The sequence below is a fragment of the Pseudophryne corroboree genome, chromosome 5 (genome assembly GCF_028390025.1).
Source record: "Pseudophryne corroboree isolate aPseCor3 chromosome 5, aPseCor3.hap2, whole genome shotgun sequence".
NCBI lineage: Eukaryota > Metazoa > Chordata > Amphibia > Anura > Myobatrachidae > Pseudophryne > Pseudophryne corroboree.
The window spans coordinates 152233217-152251943 of NC_086448.1; the positions used below are offsets into that span (position 1 = coordinate 152233217).

Consider the following 18727-nt stretch of genomic DNA (forward strand, 5'->3'; position numbering starts at 1 on the left):
TGTGTGAGCACAGTCAGATATATACATAGATGATGCAGCACACTGGGCTGAGCAGTGCACACAGATATGGTATGTGACTGAGTCACTGTGTATCGTTTTTTTCAGGCAGAGAACGGATTATATTAAATAAAACTGCACTGTCTGGTGGTCACTGTGGTCAGTCACTACTAAACTCTGCACTCTCTACAGTACTCCTAAGCTCCAGTAAATCAAGTGTCTCTGTCTCAAATCAATCTCACTCTCTCTCTTCTAATCTAAATGGAGAGGACGCCAGCCACGTCCTCTCCCTATCAATCTCAATGCACGTGTGAAAATGGCGGCGACGCGCGGCTCCTTATATAGAATCCGAGTCTCGCGAGAATCCGACAGCGTCATGATGACGTTCGGGCGCGCTCGGGTTAACCGAGCAAGGCGGGAAGATCCGAGTCGCTCGGACCCGTGAAAAAAAACATGAAGTTCGAGCGGGTTCGGATTCCGAGGAACCGAACCCGCTCATCTCTATTAAAATGATGCAAATCGTGTCATTTTAGCCCAGCCCACTTCCCGAGAAACAACGAATAGCGGCATTTTCCGATGTGGGGGTGGGGCTTGGTGATGTCATAGTCCAGCACCGCCCCCCGAAGTCTCCTGCAGCGTCTCCTCTCCGGGCTTCTCCCGGAGTGGAGAAATACAATGTAGGCAAGTATGGTACACGCTGAGCGATATTGCTCAGCGATTTTGACTATATAGAAAGTTAGTGCATATCGCTCCGTGTATACCCAATGATCGATAGCGATGAGCATCCCCGCCAGGTCGCTATTGCTGGGAAAAATAGACTGTGCAGGCAAGTACATTTTCACTATGTCGCTGGAAAGGTAAAAGCATCCTCCTATTTAAATGAGTTAGTCAAAATTGCTCCGTGTGTACGGACCTTTAGTAACACTAGAATTATAGCTGCATATTAATCTTTTTTTGTTAAGTAACTATGTATTATTCAAATATTATTTCACAAATCACAATTTGGGATATAGCGTGGATTTTGTGCTGTTTATGAGCTATAAATGTTCCTTTTGCTTTGGTTCTGTGTTGTATAGAATACTGAGGTGTTGGCAGAACTATCGATAAGAGATGAAGAGGGCGCCCTCTGGTGGAATATATTATTAAAACAACCTATGCTCTTTAAACAGATTGTCTCCCATGAAGTGTAGATTTACACATACGTACTACGTAGTAGTTGTACATTCATTAGATGTCAACACTATGTACTAATTTCTTGAACTACAGGTAAGTAATCTTGGCTTAACCAGTCTAATCCACGTTGGCTGCACACATTTAGGCCAGGCCGTGTGTGAGTAGCCAGATGTGGTCATTCAGCAATATGTCTGCACAGTTACATCCCATGGGTCTCCACTATTACAGTCCGATAACAACACAGGAACCCTGCCATGGATGTAGCTCAGCACAGAACAATGAACAATATACAGCACATTTAAAATATAATTTTCCTTTGAATTTAGATTAGGAAATTGGGGTTAGCACTTGTGGCAGTCAGGATTTAGAAATGTCATTTCTAATGTTGTTAATAAAGATTTAAGTTGCGTTGAAGCTTTAAGTAAGAAGACCTGTGATACTCTACAGTATGCTGGCCTGCAGCAGATAGCCCAGAGTACAAGTTCTCCAGAACATTTCCTAATATTTTATTACTACCACTGCTATGCCCAGGAGCAGGTTGGGATGGAAAACTAGCCAGGGAAATTTATGGAAGCAGGCCTAATGGGGGTGTGGTCTGATGAGGGGGTGGAGTCTGATGAGGGGGGCAGAAACCCTCATCATAGGGCCTGACTATACGCAAGTGCGGGCTTCCTCGCGTCTTTTGCTGTAGTTGTGTCTGATACTAAGGGGGACATTTACTAAGCAGTGATAAGAGCGGAGAAGTGAGTCAGTGGAGAAGTTGCCCCAGCAACCAATCAGCAACTCTGTATAATTTTATAGTATGCAAATTCTAGATGTTACTTCAGTGCTGATTGGTTGCCATGGGCAACTTCTCCACTGGCTCACTTCTCTGCTCTTATCACTGCTTAGTAAATGGCCCCTTAAGGGTGGATTAGGAACTAAAAGTGGCCCTATAAAATTTTGTAGAAGTAGCCTGACATGGGCAGCACAAGAGGTAAAACATATCGTGTAGCCATGGCCAGGGTCGGACTGGCCCACAGGGGAATAGGGGAAACCACCGGTGGGCCCTACTGCCTGTGGGCCCTCCTCTTCCTCTAGGGATCAAGTTCCAGACTATCCTAGTGCACTGGATTAATGCATTATACATATGTTACATTATACTTCACAATAATTTGGTTTATTATATATTTACCAAGGGGCACAGAACATGTAATGGTTAGCCAAACCTCTGTGGTGGCTGGCCACGCCCCCACTGGAACCTGGCTACACCTTTAAGCATGGGCCCCTACAGCAGCATTCCCCCGGTGGGCCATTCCTGCCCCAGTCCGACATTGGCCATGGCAGTATCACTGGTTGGCAGAGTTGCTGTACTGCAGAGATGGAATAACAGAATGGGGACAATGCAGTGTACTGAGTGTGGTGGGCTGCCTGTCATGTAGGGGTGGGGCCACATAACACCACACAAAACAGGCCCCACAGACAGGTCAGCCTACCAGGAACCTTCCTGGTGAGCCCTGTGCCTATACCAAGCTTGTCTCCTGCGTTTCTCCTTTGTGAACTCTCTCACAAAAGTATAATAGAGCGATTCTTCCTATGTGATAAATGAGTATGAATTAAAGTGCCAATATATGTCTTTCAGTGTGAGGCCTAATTTAATGTAAATATCTGTGAGATATGTGTCTCTGGGCATCAGCCTGGCTATACCTCTTGGTTACTGATCCATTGCAGCTCTGATCATAGAGATTCTGATGGGATAAATACAGACTGCACATGAATAGAGTCCTTCATGACATCCTCTATGTCATCTCATTGCTGGAGAAGAATGGAAAGTACATAAAAATAACCTGGAAGAGGAATTTGAAGAATGGAATACTTACTGTGTTTGTATCTTTGGGTTTATCGACGGCAGACTGCAGCTGTCTTTAAGAGTATGACGACAGTTCCTCTGGTATGCCTATGACGGCTTTCCTTATCTGGAACATGACATCAAATTATATTTTTTGCTTTCACAAACAAGATCAAGCTACACATAACAGGCCTATTATATCTATATATATAAATATATATATGTGTGTGTTTGTGTGTGTGTGTGTGTGTGTGTGTGTGTGTGTGTGTGTATATATATATATATATATATATATAGTGTATTAAGTGTACAAATGCACTAACTGTATGGAGTGATGGGGCTGATTACTGTTGAGCACTTACAGTGTTCAGATTCTCGATGAAGCTAGATCTTCAGTTTATTAAGCTCTGACACTTCAATCCCACAGAGCACTGACTATATGGAGCAGTGTTCCTTAGTTAAACTCATATAAATTTATTTTTCTTTCTTTTCTTTTCTCTTTGTAATAAACTGATGCGTTAATCCATTACTAGCGTCTGTATTATATCCGTCTGCAGAATATCATTGGACAGTCTGTTTTTTAGTTCTGTAAGTGTGTCCTGCACACATTCTGCCAGTAGCGAAACAAAATTAGAACCATTCTTTATCACCATCACAAGATAAGCTGGCCTAAAATAAGCAGCATGTGTCTTTAAAATATTTAAAATATGCATTTGCCCAGCCTGGATAATGACAGGATGGTCTGCACTGGAGTTACCTCTGCATTCTACTCCATTAGAACAAAAAAGAAATCCCAATGCATTGTCTGACTAAAAAAAAATAAAAAAATTGATATTAAAAAGCATAGACCAGAGATCCCACTAATTGCATATGAATTGCAGAACTTCCATCCACATTATCAATTATTGTGTGACCTGTGCCAATGGCTAATCATCTTATTTTGTATGTATTGATGTAGTAACCAGATGCAGGCAATAAATAGATTTCAGCAGTTGTTGAACTACAAGTTCCAGCATGTCCTGTCGGCCCCCGGGAGAGTATACCACTGCAGCTGTGCAACAATAGCTGGAGAGCTGCAGGACAGTTTTGGGATCCAAACCCACCTACTATTTGCAGCTCAAGGCGCCCTAACACTCCAGGGGGGGAATGTAATAGGGTGTGAGAATTAGATAGTGAGAGTTTTTGGGAGAATTCTCCTGTTTTTTTTAAAGTGGCAATCATTTACATGGAAAAATCAACTACAGCTCAGTACATAGCAGAGTGTGCTGGGCTGAGGAGAAGAGCTGCAGCTGCTTCTGCCAGGTAAGGGGGAGAGGGCCTGGGCCCCTACTGGGCCCCTCCAACAGACATGGGCCCGGGTAATTTATACCCTCTCCCGCCTCTCTCGGCACCACTGTGTGCGAACGCATGTGTAGCAGAGCTGTACAAACAGATTTTGTGCAGTCTCTGCGCAGCCCAGGACTTACTCAACCGCTGCGATCACATCAGCCTGTCCGGGACCGGAATTGACGTCAGGAACCCTCCCTGCAAACTCCTGGGCACGCCTGCGTTTTTCCAGACACTCCCTGAAAACGGTCAGTTGACACCCACAAACGCCTTCTTCCTGTCAATCTCCTTGTGCGAATGGATCCATCGCCAAAACCCATCGCTGAGCGGCGATCCTCTTTGTACCCGTGCAACGCGCCTGTGCATTGCAGTGCATGCGCAGTTTGGACCTGATCGCTCGCTGTATGAAAACGCACAGAAGCGATCAGGTCTGAATCACCCCCTCAGTCCTGCTGCATTTGCATTTTTGGTGGATGAAATGGCAAAGCCTCTTGTATGCGACTGCAATTCCACCCATCTCTGATATTACATATCATTTATAAGCTTTAGCTTCTATTTTTTTTAGATTTTTAAGAATTAAGGGGTCTATTTACTAAGCCTTGGATGGAGATAAAGTGGACTGAGATAAAGTACCAGCCAATCAGCTCCTAACTGTCATGTCACAGGCTGTGTTTGAAGAATGACAGTTAGGAGCCAATTGGCTGATACTTTATCTCCAGCGACCTTATCTCCATCCAAAGCTTAGTAAATAGATCCTTAAAGCTTAGCAAAATGTAATGTAATAAAACTGCCTACAGTACATTACAATCAAATATAATAATAATAATAATAATAATAATAATAATAAATACACATAAACAGTGCTTAGTGATGTATATAAGGACACTGGGGGGAATTAAATTGCAAGTGAAGACATCCAGCAAGCCGTATCACTGCAGCAACAACCACACTTTATGGCAGCCCAAACTCGCTCAAGCCCCATAGTATAACGAGAACTTTTATGCAAATTTGGAATTCAGCCGGGTAGGCGAGGGGTGGGAGATGCGGTGCCGTTGCCGGCGTTTACACTCTGCAACACCCTTCATCCGCAATTGAATTCCCCCCTTAGAGCATAACAATTACTATGCTATTTCATTTATTTCAATCTAGAGTTTGTGGTTAATAATCAAAATATATTTTACCTGAGATCATTACATGGTTACAATCCATCTATTATTGTAACATTACTATTTGCAAAATATTAACTCTGAAATATTAAAATGTTATTCCCATGCATTAGGAATATTGCTGTGTGTTTTATATAATTACAATTAGCTTCCTTTATATATTGTGTCTGATATTACACAGTGGGTGATATTCAATTGTTTGAAAAGTCAGTCAGTATCTAATAGACAGGAAAAAACAGACACCCAACCAACTTTTCGAACATTTGAATTCCCCCCAGTATGTATTATTTTGTCATTCAGGAGGAGACAAATAGTGACTCCACTGTTCATAACTCTTATCAGTATACTAGCTGCATTATCTGTGTCTACATTACCAAATCATTTCAGAATCTTCCAGTATTCACTAAATAAAACAGTGATTGTATCTGCTGGAGTCGAATAATGCAAAACAGTGTAACATGTTATTATTTGCAAAGTGAAGTTATTACAGTACATTCTGGATATTAATTAAATATATATTAGCTAATTAATTAATTAATATGTGTGTGTTCCCTAACTTTTAGTATCCTTCAGTGTAATGTTAAGAATTCCTGTAAAAGACACACACCCACCTCTTCAGAGCCATCATGGTGTCGTGTTTTTGTAGAGTGTGTAGGAGGAACACCAACAGTGGTGCCCAGCCTGTGTCTATAACACAAAGTGCAAGCTCAGCAGCAGCAGCACATACAGGCTGGGCAACCAGATCTAGTCATCTGCAGTCACCTCCTGTAATCCCCATCTGAGTGACTGGACACAATGCAGCTCTGCCAGCTCCGTGTTATTATTACCCCAGTGTCAGCTCTATGCCTGTGCCTGCCAGAGAACATGGCAAATGCTTTGTGTATAATATGTACACTATTAACTCTGATAACTTTTATTCTAAGTGAGCGTATCAGAATTCTGGTAGGGAAAACATGGTGAAATCACTTCCAGTTCCTTGGTACATAATAAAACATTTTTTAAAAGCATAAATTGTAGTAATAATAATAATAATAATAATAATAATAATGTTTTATTATTATTATTATTATTATTATTATTCAAGGAAAAGAATTAGGGGAATATAATTAGTCATGATTCCTTTAGCCTTGAGTCTGCCCCTATCATTAATATGTATACATAAAATATTACCTTAAAGGGGGTATTCATTTAGCTGTGGTAATTCAGTTAGCACCGGTACACTGCACATATCGGCACCTGAAGCATAATCCCCAATAAGCAGCCCTCAGAGCCGGCGATAACACATGGTTTTGGAATTTAATTTAATAGCCCAATAATGACTATAATGACTGGGAGAAGAATTATCGGGGCTAATTGAATGCCAACATATGCTGCATATGGGTGGTATTTAGTTTGCCGGCTGTTGGGATCCCGGCGCTCAGTATACCGGTGCCGGAATCCCAACACACAGCATACCAACACCTATTCTCCCTCTTGGGGGTCCACGACCCCCCTGGAGTGAGAATAAATAGCGTGGCACGCGTAGCATGCCACCGTGCCCGCAGTGTGGAGAGTGCAGCGAGCCCGCAAGGGGCTCATTTGGCCTTGCCCCGCTGTCAGCATGCCGGCGGACGGGATCCCGGTGCCAGTGTGCTGGCCACCGGAAAACCATACTACACCCCTGCATACAACATACAGCATATGCTGTACCCTAATTGGATACTTTGTAAAACTTCATGTGCACTTTTAAAAACTGAATGTTTTTGTGCCTTTTTTAATCACATTTTCTTTCCTTATTGAAGTATTTAATAAAAGAACAAGTATTAAAACATACAGTATCAGACTCTGAGGGGTATATTTACTATAGGTCAATTTCTAGCAATATTAAATTGATGTTAGAACAATGAAAATCAATCTGTACTTCTAGGACTAAAACACACATTTACTAACATTTAAAAATGAATCTAAAAAAATCATCTGTTAGTGAATGTGTGTTTTATCCCCTGAATCCCAACAATGATTGAGAACGATCTCCATCTTTATAAAATTGATGAAAATGTACCTTTAGTATATAAACCCCTCAGAGATCATTGGCACCTAGGATCATCTTACACTCAGCATGCTTCCATATTCTCCTACTGTATATACTGCTGTTCTGCACTGAGGAGATGGGTGATGATGTCACTGGGTTCTTCTATAAGATGGAACCGCAGCCACATCCCACATACACAGCATTCTGTAGAGAGATTACTGGGAACTCCTACCAACACTTCCCATCTGATGTATGCAAACCACAGGCTGTCAATGCCCTGACAGGAGAGAGGATGGTGCACACCTCACCAGGAAGATAAACGTGTATATATAATTCAGGGACAATCTCTACTGACAAGGCCAAAGATATGGGCCTTGGTATATCACCTCCATACTCTTGTACATAGGGAATCAGTATGGGATCCCGGCGGTCATAATACCGAGGCCGGAATCCCGACAGCGAGCACAGAGTGTCCGCTCGCCACACTTCGGGCCCGGTGGCCAGCTTTGCTTGTCACACTAATTTATTCCCCCTCAGTGTGGACCACCCCCCAAGTGCGGATTCGGGGTACTGGTCGGGATTCTGACAGTCAGGATTGCCTTGCATGTCAGGATTCCGACGTTGGTTTATGACCGCCAGGATCCCGACCGTCAGGAAACTAACTGCTTCCCCTACATAGGTCTGCCAGAGGCAGTCTAACAGAGGAGGGGTCCATTTCTCTTGCCTGTGCATAACCCAAGTATACTGTGGAACTATTGCGCATACGCCAATCTCCAGTAAAATGGCACTATTACTGTGCACTATTTTCTTAGTGATTTCTGCTGCCAAGTAAGAGTGCCAAGTGTGGATTGTAATCCCTCTGGACCCAGGGTACCGTGCTCTGTGCACACCTTGCACCCATCATAGATAGGTATGGGACGCAGGGTCGACACCCATTAGGTCAACACCCATTGGTAGACAGTGGCTAGGTTGACACTAGAAATAGGTCAACATGGCCATTAGGTCGACATGAACAATGTCGACCTGAAAAAAGGTTGACATTAATTTTTTATGTTTTTTTTGGTGGCGTTTTCTCGGTCAATTGACCAGGAACCCCAAATAGTGCACCGACGCGGTGCACTATTGCATGGCAAGCGACTTGCATGGCGAGTGACTGTGGGAAAGGTGCCTGTGGGAAAGGTGCCTCGCTCCGCTACTGCTGCGCTCGGCACAAGTTACCGTTCCCGATCGTAGTCCACGTGGATCGTAAAGTATGAAAAAGTAAAAAAAAAATTGTGAAAAACTCATGTCGACCTTTTTGCATGTTGACCTTGTTCATGTCGACCTAATGGCTGTGTCGACCTACCCACTGTCGGCCGATGGGTGTCGACATAATTGGTGTCGACCCAGAGTCTGGATACCTAACAGATATGCCCAGGAGGTCTGCTGACCACCAAGACTTCCTGTGTTGCCCACCAGAACCCGTTTAATTAGAATATCTTGAAAAAGCAACAACAAAAAAAAGGTAATAAAAATAAAAACAAAGATGATTTAGTGCTAAAGGAGAGATTGTCAATATCTGTACCCAGTATAATGTGCCTGGCAGTAAGTGGTGAATGGAGCGAGGCTGGACACATCCTCCCTCATCCTGAATGACAATATCTGCTTGGACAAAGGGCTCAGTAATCTCTGGCGCCTCTGATGTGGTCAGTCTTGTGAAATTCTCATAGATGGCTAGGCACCCATAATAGCTGGATAAGAAACCAGTGTGTCTGTCTAATCTATCAGACTTTACATTGGTGACAGATCCAATTCATGGGTGCAGAACATTTTGTGTGGATGCCTGTAAACCACTGTTAGAGATAAATGAGTCCTGCAATGTTTATATCAGATGCACAGGACTTAACAGAACTGAAAATTATTTCATTGCTTTTGAATACATTTAGATATCTCATGGATTCTTCTGATCACGGGTACAGTGGTCTCTTGGAGTTAGCCATTCCTATAGTGACATTAAGCTCCCTAATATCTTGACCAACGTTTGCAAAGTTTTTCTTTTTCTATAGTTTAGTAATGCATTGCGTTTTGTCATTTTGTACTTCTTTCTGTGTATATAAAATACGTGTGGAAACATATTTCTTTATTTAAAAAACTATATATTGAACAGCAATCACCTAATTTCCTCCCAGTCTCTTTCTCTTTCTGTCTCAGTGGTGTCTGTCTGTGGAACCTCTTTATCATTGCAATTGTCATGAAAAATGATAAGATTCCTCTCAGAAAGGGCAGTGCAATAAAGGCCCATAGGCTGCAATAGGACAATTCCATCTGAAGATGGTGTTGTCCACCGCATCCAAGCCCCAAATCTATCGCATTCTGGGGCTTGGTGCATATGCAGTATGCATCCAAACCTCTGGAAACAGCATTTTTGAAAGTTTGGCAATGTTTTTCCATTTGCTGCATCTTGCCCATGGAGCCTCGGCACTTACAGGCCCATTAGATGGAAATGTGACATCATTTGTATTTGTACAGAGGTTCTCAAAAGCGGTCCTCAGGGCACCTTAATGGTCCAGATTTTAAGTATCTCCACGGCTCAGCACAGATGGTCAAATCAAATTGACTGAGGCGCTATTTAAGTTACCTGTGGTCAAGCATGGATAAGTTTAAAACGTGGACCGTTGGGGTACCTTGAGGACCGCGTTTGAGAACCTCTGTATTTCAAATTTCTGCAAATGTCTGTCATCTCTGTGTTAGTCTTCATGCTTCACTTCAGTGAGGTTTATGGGAGTCTACCAAATCTCCTACTAGTCTGTCTTGCGATGGTGACAACAACAAAAAAAGCTGGAAGTATGTCGCTCCCTTTCTAGTGACAACTGTTGTCTAAGATGATGGAGGTAAAATAGAACATACTATATTTTAGTCTTTGCAGAATTACGTCTAACCCAGGAATGTGGGGATGTATTCTAAGAGCAGTGCTGCAGGGAAAGCAGCTGTCACGGGCCTCCAGGAAGTGGTCTCTTCTCCCACCAGGCATCTGTCCCTAGCAGGTCCCTCTTCTTCAGGGAAACATCTCAGGCATTTTAAACTGAGCTTTATTGATAGCCCCTAGTTCTGTATTTACTGTACAAATGCCAACTTTAAGTAAGTATCCACAGACACGCAAGATGAACTAAAATATATCCAGTAGGCACGGGAGAGACATAATACAGGCATAAAGCTGTAACTAACCGTAAGTGGGGCTATATATTGTAACATATACTGTAATTGTGGGGCCCCACAGGGCTGCCATCAGAAATTGTGGGGCCCAGAACTGACAAAATAGACAGGGCCCCTCTCCCCCCCCCAAAAAAAAAAAAAATCTGCCGCATTGCTCAACCCCCATGTGATGTCATGCATTGTGATGTTACATATAGGTGGAGTGTTGCAGACCTACAGGAACGGTTCACAGAGAGCTGATGCACAGGGGAGGCTTGTTTTAAGAAGTCCTTCCTGTGCATCAGTCTTCTGTTGATTCACTGACTGTTGCAGCTCTATAGGTATTGGCAGTAGGAGCTATGGGTGGACCCCCTCATTGTAAGGGCCCAGGACACCAGTCCCCATAGTCCCCCCCTGGGGCCACAGCATATATACACATTTCAACTAGAAGTCAGTGTCTTTTAGTGAAATGTGAATGATGAGAGTGCAGTGTCATTATTGTAAGTTACTTATTTCTATACCTTTATACATTCCTATTAGGTTGCAAACCTGAGGCTCACCAGCTGCAGTGGACCTATAAGTCCCAGCATCCTTGGACTTGTATTACCACAACTTTGTTATGACCACTAGTGCAAAGTTCCCTTACGCCTCCTATTTCAATTTATGTTCCTGTATTGTTATCAACAGTTGGTTTTTATTTTCTTGGTTATTGTACCGGGTTGCAGATTATACTGTATTGGTGCTTTATTAAAAACAGATGATCATATTTTTTAAATGGATTTTACATTATCTTGGCTTTAATCTCCCTATTCTGTCCACCATCCTACTACCTGCCATAATTCCTTCCTATTTCCCATGGTGTCTTATCTCTTTCAGTAGTACTGCCTGATCCCATAATCTATCCTCTCCTTCATCACTTCCTCCTGAGATTTACCCAACGCTGTCATAGTATTTAATAGAGTAAACAAAAGTACATGTCACAGCTCAGACGTGGTGCAGTATTTTTAATAAAGGACACTTAGAATGTAATGTGTCTTAGAACATGTAACTGAGCCTGTGTATTGACTTTAAATAGTGATTTAGGGGAATTTACTGTATCTTATTGGTTGCTGTTGTAGACAGCGGTCTATCTATTTGCATATAACTGAATGCTCTATACTACCATATTATCTTGTAACATCCCTTCCATCGAAAATGATTCATTTGTATTTTGTGATGGACAATATTATCTATTTTTTATTTCCATTAACATTTTATTATTGTATTACTTTTATTACCCTAGTTTATTTTATTTATTTTTTTATGCAGTGTTCCATCTCTTGTCTACTGTAACAGCAGGCAGGATTAAGGTAGATGGTTACAGTAAGATAAGATAATTGACAGCTATTATTTTATCTCTGGGAGAAATTAATATATTCCCGGTGTTTTGAAATGTATTTATTTATTTATGTATTTATTTGTTAGGAACTGATTATAATAAACATTTTATAATATAATATAATTCATCACTAAATCCCAATAAAATAGTTTTAGGCCAGGATGTAATGGAGTCCGAGTTCGGCGGCTGCGTGGGATGACGGACAAACTCAGACTTTTTTAAAGGGGCAATCATGTACAAGGCTAAACTATGCTTTGTACATGATTGCCCCTTTAGAAAAAATGGCAGCGTTCAGCCGACATCCCGCACAGCCGCAAAACTTGGACTTCATTACATCCCGGCCTCAGGGAGTCATTCCGAGTTGATCGCTCCCTAGCTACTTTTAGCACCCATGCAAACGCATAGTCACCGCCCACGGGGGAGTATATTTTCACTTTGCAAGTGTGCGCACGTATGTGCAGCCGAGCGGCACGAAAAAGTTTTTTGCAGTTTCTGAGTAGGTCTGGACTTACTCAGCCCTTGCGATCACTTCAGCCTGTCCGGTCCCGGAATTGATGTCAGACACCCACACTGCAAACGCTTGGACACGCCTGCGTTTTCCCTAGCACTCCCAGAAAACCTTTAGTTGACACCCACAAACGCCCTCTTCCTGTCAATCTCCTTGCGATCGGCTGTGCGAATGGATTATTCGTTAAATCCATCGGCCAGCAACGATACGCTTTGTACCCAAACAACGCGCCTGCGCATTGCGGTGCATACGCATGCGCAGTAGTAACCTATTCGCTGCGCTGCGAAAAACGGCAACGAGCGAACAACTCGGAATGACCCCTTTAGTCTTCATTCTGAAGAGCATAACACAATTCCCTGCAACAAGTACCACATAACCCATATCCACACCTGTTCCGTGTGTTCTATCATAGCATACACTTTCATGTGTAATAAATAATATTCAGCCTTTTCTAACAATTGGACATTCTTGACTCTTGTTATAAACTATATCAACTATAATGTTTTCCGAAACAGGCAAAACTATGATTAAACTGTATAAAAGTTCATATACCTAATAAGAGAAAGAAGTAACACTAAACAATAAGCCAAAAGAGCAACAAAAAGTAGAACACATAAAACTGTCATAACTACAACAAAACTAAACAGTCTTTTAAAGACAGCATTTATGTAATCAGTTATTTTTCATTAAAAGTGTTGAATGTCATAACAATATACTGAAATACAAAAGTAACAATATAGATAACACAATTAGAAAAATAATATTCTGCATGCTTCTATTAAACAGCAGTGAAACATAACTATTGTAAAACTTTGCGGACTTACACTAAAGCTGCGTTTCCAGATAATGGTGAATGGAAAGTCCCCCAAGAGGCTTGATCAGTTCCCCTGTGTCCCTGGCAGGACCTGCTTCCCTCTGTGTCTGGCTCAAGCAAGTGGCAGCTGTTTTATCAGGGAGCTGAGCTATGTTGGGACTGTGAATCTACAGGTCTATTTTTAGGGAATTGCAAGTACTATACTATTCTATCTGTTTGAGTCAACCATTACTGTGCTGAAACCAAAGGAGGAGAAGCATCAGGCACAGGGTGAGTAGTAAGGAACATTAGGCTTCTGAGTGCGCACAACTAAAGTTGTCATGTCTCTTCTGAGTCATTGTCAGGCACCTTGATAAATGATGTCACTATTTTATGTTCTATTACCAGGAACTCCATAGAAGAACTTGGATGCTGCATCAAGCAGTTGTTGCTGTAAGTATACGGAACACAATAAAGGGGCCTTCATAATGAATTTAAGAAAACATGGAAAGGCCGTATGAGTCGCTGATACTTACATAAAATATTTCTCTCTGCCAGTTTAAATAGTATTCCCAATACTGCTGGTAAACCAGAGGTGTACAGGTGGAGCTGCGCTTATCTTGGCTTCTCTGCTGCGCCTAGGCACACCCTGGTTTATTAGCATAAGCCCTTCATCTATTGTTCTCAACTGCAATACAATAGAGAGAGAACAATACATCTAGAGATTAAGTCATTACAGCAGGGGATTAAGTCTGATTTGCCTGGCTCAGTTAATCCTATTAAAGGCCAATATAAATATGGCTCCATCTGTATATACATACAGCCATGTCCTATTCACTCATTTGTGTATTTAACATATATGTATTTCATTTACAAATATTGTCATGTGTCTAAGTAATACAAGCAAAAGAAAATGTGCTCATCAAAGGATCAAGAGGATTCTTCTTTAAGATGGACTCAGAGTAAGATCCTCCAAATAAAACTGAAAAACACAATAGTGCCTGGAAAAAGGTTCATAAAGCTTTAGAAAGTAACTTTGCAGGATGTTCCATTGGCAGCTTCCAATTATGGAGAACAGCTCTAGATGATTAATAATGTATCCCACTATACCTTAAAAAACACTTCCTTCAGAAACCTAATATAATTTTATATATATATATATATATATATATATATATATATATCTACAAAAACAAAGTGAAAAAAGGCGCCTCCTAGTGCAATACTGATAGTATGATCAACCTCCACCAATAACACCCTATAAGTGGGAGGTGTACCGTAATCAGTGGTCTTAAACCACCTTAAAGCAGCGTGTATAGATCCAATACTTATCTGATATCAAATATGTCAGTCCATCGGTCTGTCACTCTGAGTGACAGACCGATGGACTGACATATTTGATATCAGATAAGCTGTTTTTATTCTTTTATATGGTACGGGCAACTACTTACTTTATGTGTTATACCAAATAAATATGTGTGTTTTTTAAATTTTACTACACTATGGTCGTTTTGCTTCTCATTTTTTTGCATCTGGGCGATTATGAGAATTGAGCCTCGGGACATCTGAGTGACCACTGTACCCAGAAAATTAATTATCAGAATCGGGGAAAAGTATTGGATCTATACACGCTGCTTTAAGGTGGTTTAAGACCACTGATTACGGTACACCTCCCACTTATAGGGTGTTATTGGTGGAGGTTGATCATACTATCAGTATTGCACTAGGAGGCGCCTTTTTACACTTTGTTTTTGTAGATTTTAAGAAGACCTGACTGAACAGCGGGCCATTTGGTAAAATAGGCAGCCACCCTGGGAATTAAAGGGAAAGTGCTCTGAATTAAACCTATACGCTATTAACCCAGCCAACTGTCTGGAGGAAGGTTTTCTACGCGCCGAATATCACCCTTTGGAGATTATATATATATATATATATATATCTGTACAAGAGATAAAATAAATTGAGCTTATCTGAGATCCTCAATGGCAAACAGAGGTAGGCAGAAGTCCAAGGGTTACTGCTTCAAAATATTGTTCATACAATGGGTAAATATACAGGAGTATAACAGTTCAAGTAGAATGACCCGATAATGTGTAGTCTTCTCCGTTATTCTCTTCTCCATTATTCTATTCTTCATTATTCAGTAAGAGCACTGTACGCTGCTACTGTATGCTGTTTGACCTGCAAGACATCTCTCTCTATAGATATATCATTTTAAAAAACAAAACTTGCATTCAAGTTATCTCAGGATCTTTGGGGTGCTTCCTCAGTTATCCAGGAGACATAACCAACCCAGACACCATATAAAATGTATATCAGATATACATTTTATATACTGTATACTGTATTTAACTGTATCTGACTATGAGATGTATATAAATGCATCTTCACTCATATAGCATATTGCATAATTTCTATTGTACCATAGTTGCCATAGCCTTAGGTGGCATTGGTGGTCATTCCGAGTTGATCGCTAGCTGCATTTGTTCGCAGCGCAGCGGTCAGGCTAAAAAACAGTTCTGTGCGTGCGTATGCGGAGCAATGCGCGGGCACAACGAATGATGTAGTTTTGCACAGGGTCTAGCGATGCATTTCAGTCGCACTGGTTGCAGCAGAGTGATTGACATGAAGTGGGCGTTTCTGGGTGGCAACTGACCGTTTTCAGGGAGTGTTCGGAAAAACGCAGGCATGCCAGGAAAAACGCAGTTGTGGCTGGGCAAACGCAGGGCGTGTTTGTGACGTCAAATCCGGAACTGAATAGTCTGAAGTGATCGCAAGCGCTGAGTAGGTTTTGAGCTACTCTGAAACTACACAATTTTTTTTTGCAGGTGCTCTGCGATACAACCATTCACACTTCTGCTAAACTAAAATACACTCCCAGTGGGCGGTGGCATAGCGTTAGCACGGCTGCTAAAAACTGCTAGCGAGCGATCAACTCGGAATGACCCCCATTGTACAGTGACAAGGGAAAAGTGTACTTTCTGCTACAGTGCAGGATGTAATTACCAAACGCACTGTTCTTGGGGCACCAAATTCCTTGTTACACATCTGGATTACGCTGATACTTCTTGCCCCTGCTACTAACCTGCAGATATTGCAATCATACAGAAAACGCAGCTGGAATTTATTTTACTTGACATTAACCTGTGTTATCTGGATAACTGGCAATCGTTCCATATTTCTCTTACTAGTCAGGGCAAATATACGACTTTCTTCAAGGATATTTATTGCCAGTTGTAACATATCTACACATGTACAGTACTGCACAATCACCTTTCCTGCTGTGAATATTAAGGAACTTGGAATGGACACTGAAAACCTGCTGAGTAACATGAGGCTAAAACAACACATCTGCTACAAGGAATGTAGACCAGTAACTACAATAATCTAATTAAGAACATATAAGCAGCATACTTGCCTACCCTCCCGGAATGGCCGGTAGGCTCCCGAAAATTGGGATGCCCTCCCGGACCCCCGGAAAGGTGGGCAAGCCTCCCGCTTTCCGTGCTGCCCCTCCACGACCCTCCTCGGCTGCCCGCAGCAGAGAACAAGTGAGCGGTCCGATGACGGGATTCACACTGAATTGCGTCATCGTAGCTCCACCCCCTGCTATACAGCGCCTCTTTTCTAGGCATTGCATAGTGGGGGGCGGAGCCACGATGACGCAATCCTGATGCCACGCCCCCCGGACGGTCCACTACCCTGTTGGCCACGCCGACGGAACGCCCATCCTGCTGCCAGCCACGCCCCCATGCACCTACAACGCTGCCTCCTCCCGGAGGAGGGGGCAGCAAAGTAGGTAAGTATGCATATAAGGTATATTATCAGCAAATGCCTCCAATTTATACAGTAATGTGTTTTGGTTAGCAAAGGAACTTTGTGAGATTCAACTAAAGGGGCCTATACACGGTGCAATTTTGCTTGCAATATTGACTTTATAGCCAATATTGCTAGAAAAATAGTGTTTATCGCACCATATGTATACACCTTGCGATACTGATGCGCGCCCTTGGCGGGTCGGTATCGCAAGAAAAATAGACTGTGCGGGCAGGTCAATTTTCACTAGAAAGTGTACAATCTAATTTCTAGTATAGGCAAAATTATAAATGGTCAAAATCGCACCATGTGTACATGCAATATCGGTGGTTCTGGGCTCCGGGGAGTTTAAGGGAAATCGCAAAGTCAAAATCGTCCATAGTCATTATCTCACCCGTGTGTGGCATATTGTAGAACAGATATGTAACATCTACTACCGTATATTCATTCCATAGCTCTCATAAATATGTAGCACTAGAGGGGACTGAAAACCAGGGCTGCTCAACAAAGGGCCTGATTCTGAAGTGGACGGAATGAAAACATGCCACAGATGGGGTATGTAGATGCTGCGGGTTGGGGAGGGGTGGCTGCGGAGGGGCCGTGGACGGGGGAGGGGGTCTGGTGGTGCTGTGGGTGGGGAAGGGGCGGGTGATTGCAGAGGGGGTGCTGCGGATGGGGGAGGGGGTCCAGAGGTGCTGTGGTTGGGAGACGGGCAGGTGAGTGAGGGTCGCGGATGGGGGAGGGTGTCTGTAGATGCTGCGGGTGGGGGAGTGGCAGGTGCAGGGGTGCCGCGGGTGGGGTAGAGGGTCGGGATGTGCTTCGCGCAGGGGAGGGGCGGCTGCGGGGGGTGCCGTGGATGAGGGAGGGGGTTTGTGGGCGCTGTGGGTGGGGGAGGTGCGGGGGAGCCATGGGTGGGGGAGGGGTGTGTGCGGGGTTGTCGCGGGTGGGGAGGGTGCAGGGGTGCTGCGGGTGTGCCACAGGTGGGTGTGGGGGTGCTGCTGGTGGTGGAGGGGCAGGTGCGGGGGTGCCGCTGGTGGGGGAGGGGCGGGTGCATGGGTCAGCATGGAAATAGACGCAGCAGCCTGTGGTCAGGCAGGGAGCGTGGCCTCTGCATCTTAGGTTCATCTGCTTGTCATCAACTATACTTAAAGTGCTCACCACTCACCAGAAAGTTAAGAAATCATGCCCTGCGTCCAGCCACCCAGATCTGTGACTCTATGACTCTGACTCTGCCCAGCGTTGTGACTCCGCCAAGCCTTAGGAAATGAGCCACAGAGTCACAGATCTGGGCAAATATATAGGAGATGAGTGGTCCAGATTCCTTTTGCTCGAAACTCCTGGGGTCCGGCCCCGTCAGAGGCCCACTAAGAGACCGAACATCTTCCTGGCATCCAATTCTTGCCGGATTTGGATTCAGTTTAAGGCATCATGGCCAGGACTCGGTGCGAAAAAGTGCGCATCTACGATCAAAATCTTTGACATGCGGGAGAACGCCCAGCACAGGGCTAGTCCGCCCCGCATGCCAGGCCCTACCCCTCCACAGCGGAGATGTTTTCACAC

The 18727-nt window shown here is 43.2% G+C and overlaps 1 protein-coding gene and 1 long non-coding RNA gene across 6 annotated transcripts in view; one reads left to right on the forward strand and one right to left on the reverse strand.

Annotated features, from left to right (window-relative positions):
- Positions 1-13514, reverse strand: part of LOC134927409 (xin actin-binding repeat-containing protein 1-like) — a 559013-nt gene extending 545499 nt beyond the window's left edge. For 3 of the 5 annotated variants that reach the window (XR_010177632.1, XR_010177634.1, XR_010177633.1), the window contains exons 1-2: positions 13383-13495; positions 3030-3125 (exon numbers count right to left, since the gene is read on the reverse strand). The gene's annotated coding sequence lies outside the window, so the exon portion shown is untranslated. Of the gene's footprint in view, positions 1-3029; positions 3126-13382 lie in introns of all 5 variants that reach the window. The other 2 variants (XR_010177631.1, XM_063921820.1) reach the window with 2 other exon arrangements.
- Positions 13515-13592: 78 nt separating this feature from the next.
- LOC134927412 (uncharacterized) overlaps positions 13593-18727 on the forward strand; it is a 204432-nt gene continuing 199297 nt past the window's right edge. Inside the window, exons 1-2 of the long non-coding RNA XR_010177635.1 lie at positions 13593-13642; positions 13760-13804. This is a non-coding gene — a long non-coding RNA (uncharacterized LOC134927412). The remainder of the gene's footprint in view (positions 13643-13759; positions 13805-18727) is intronic.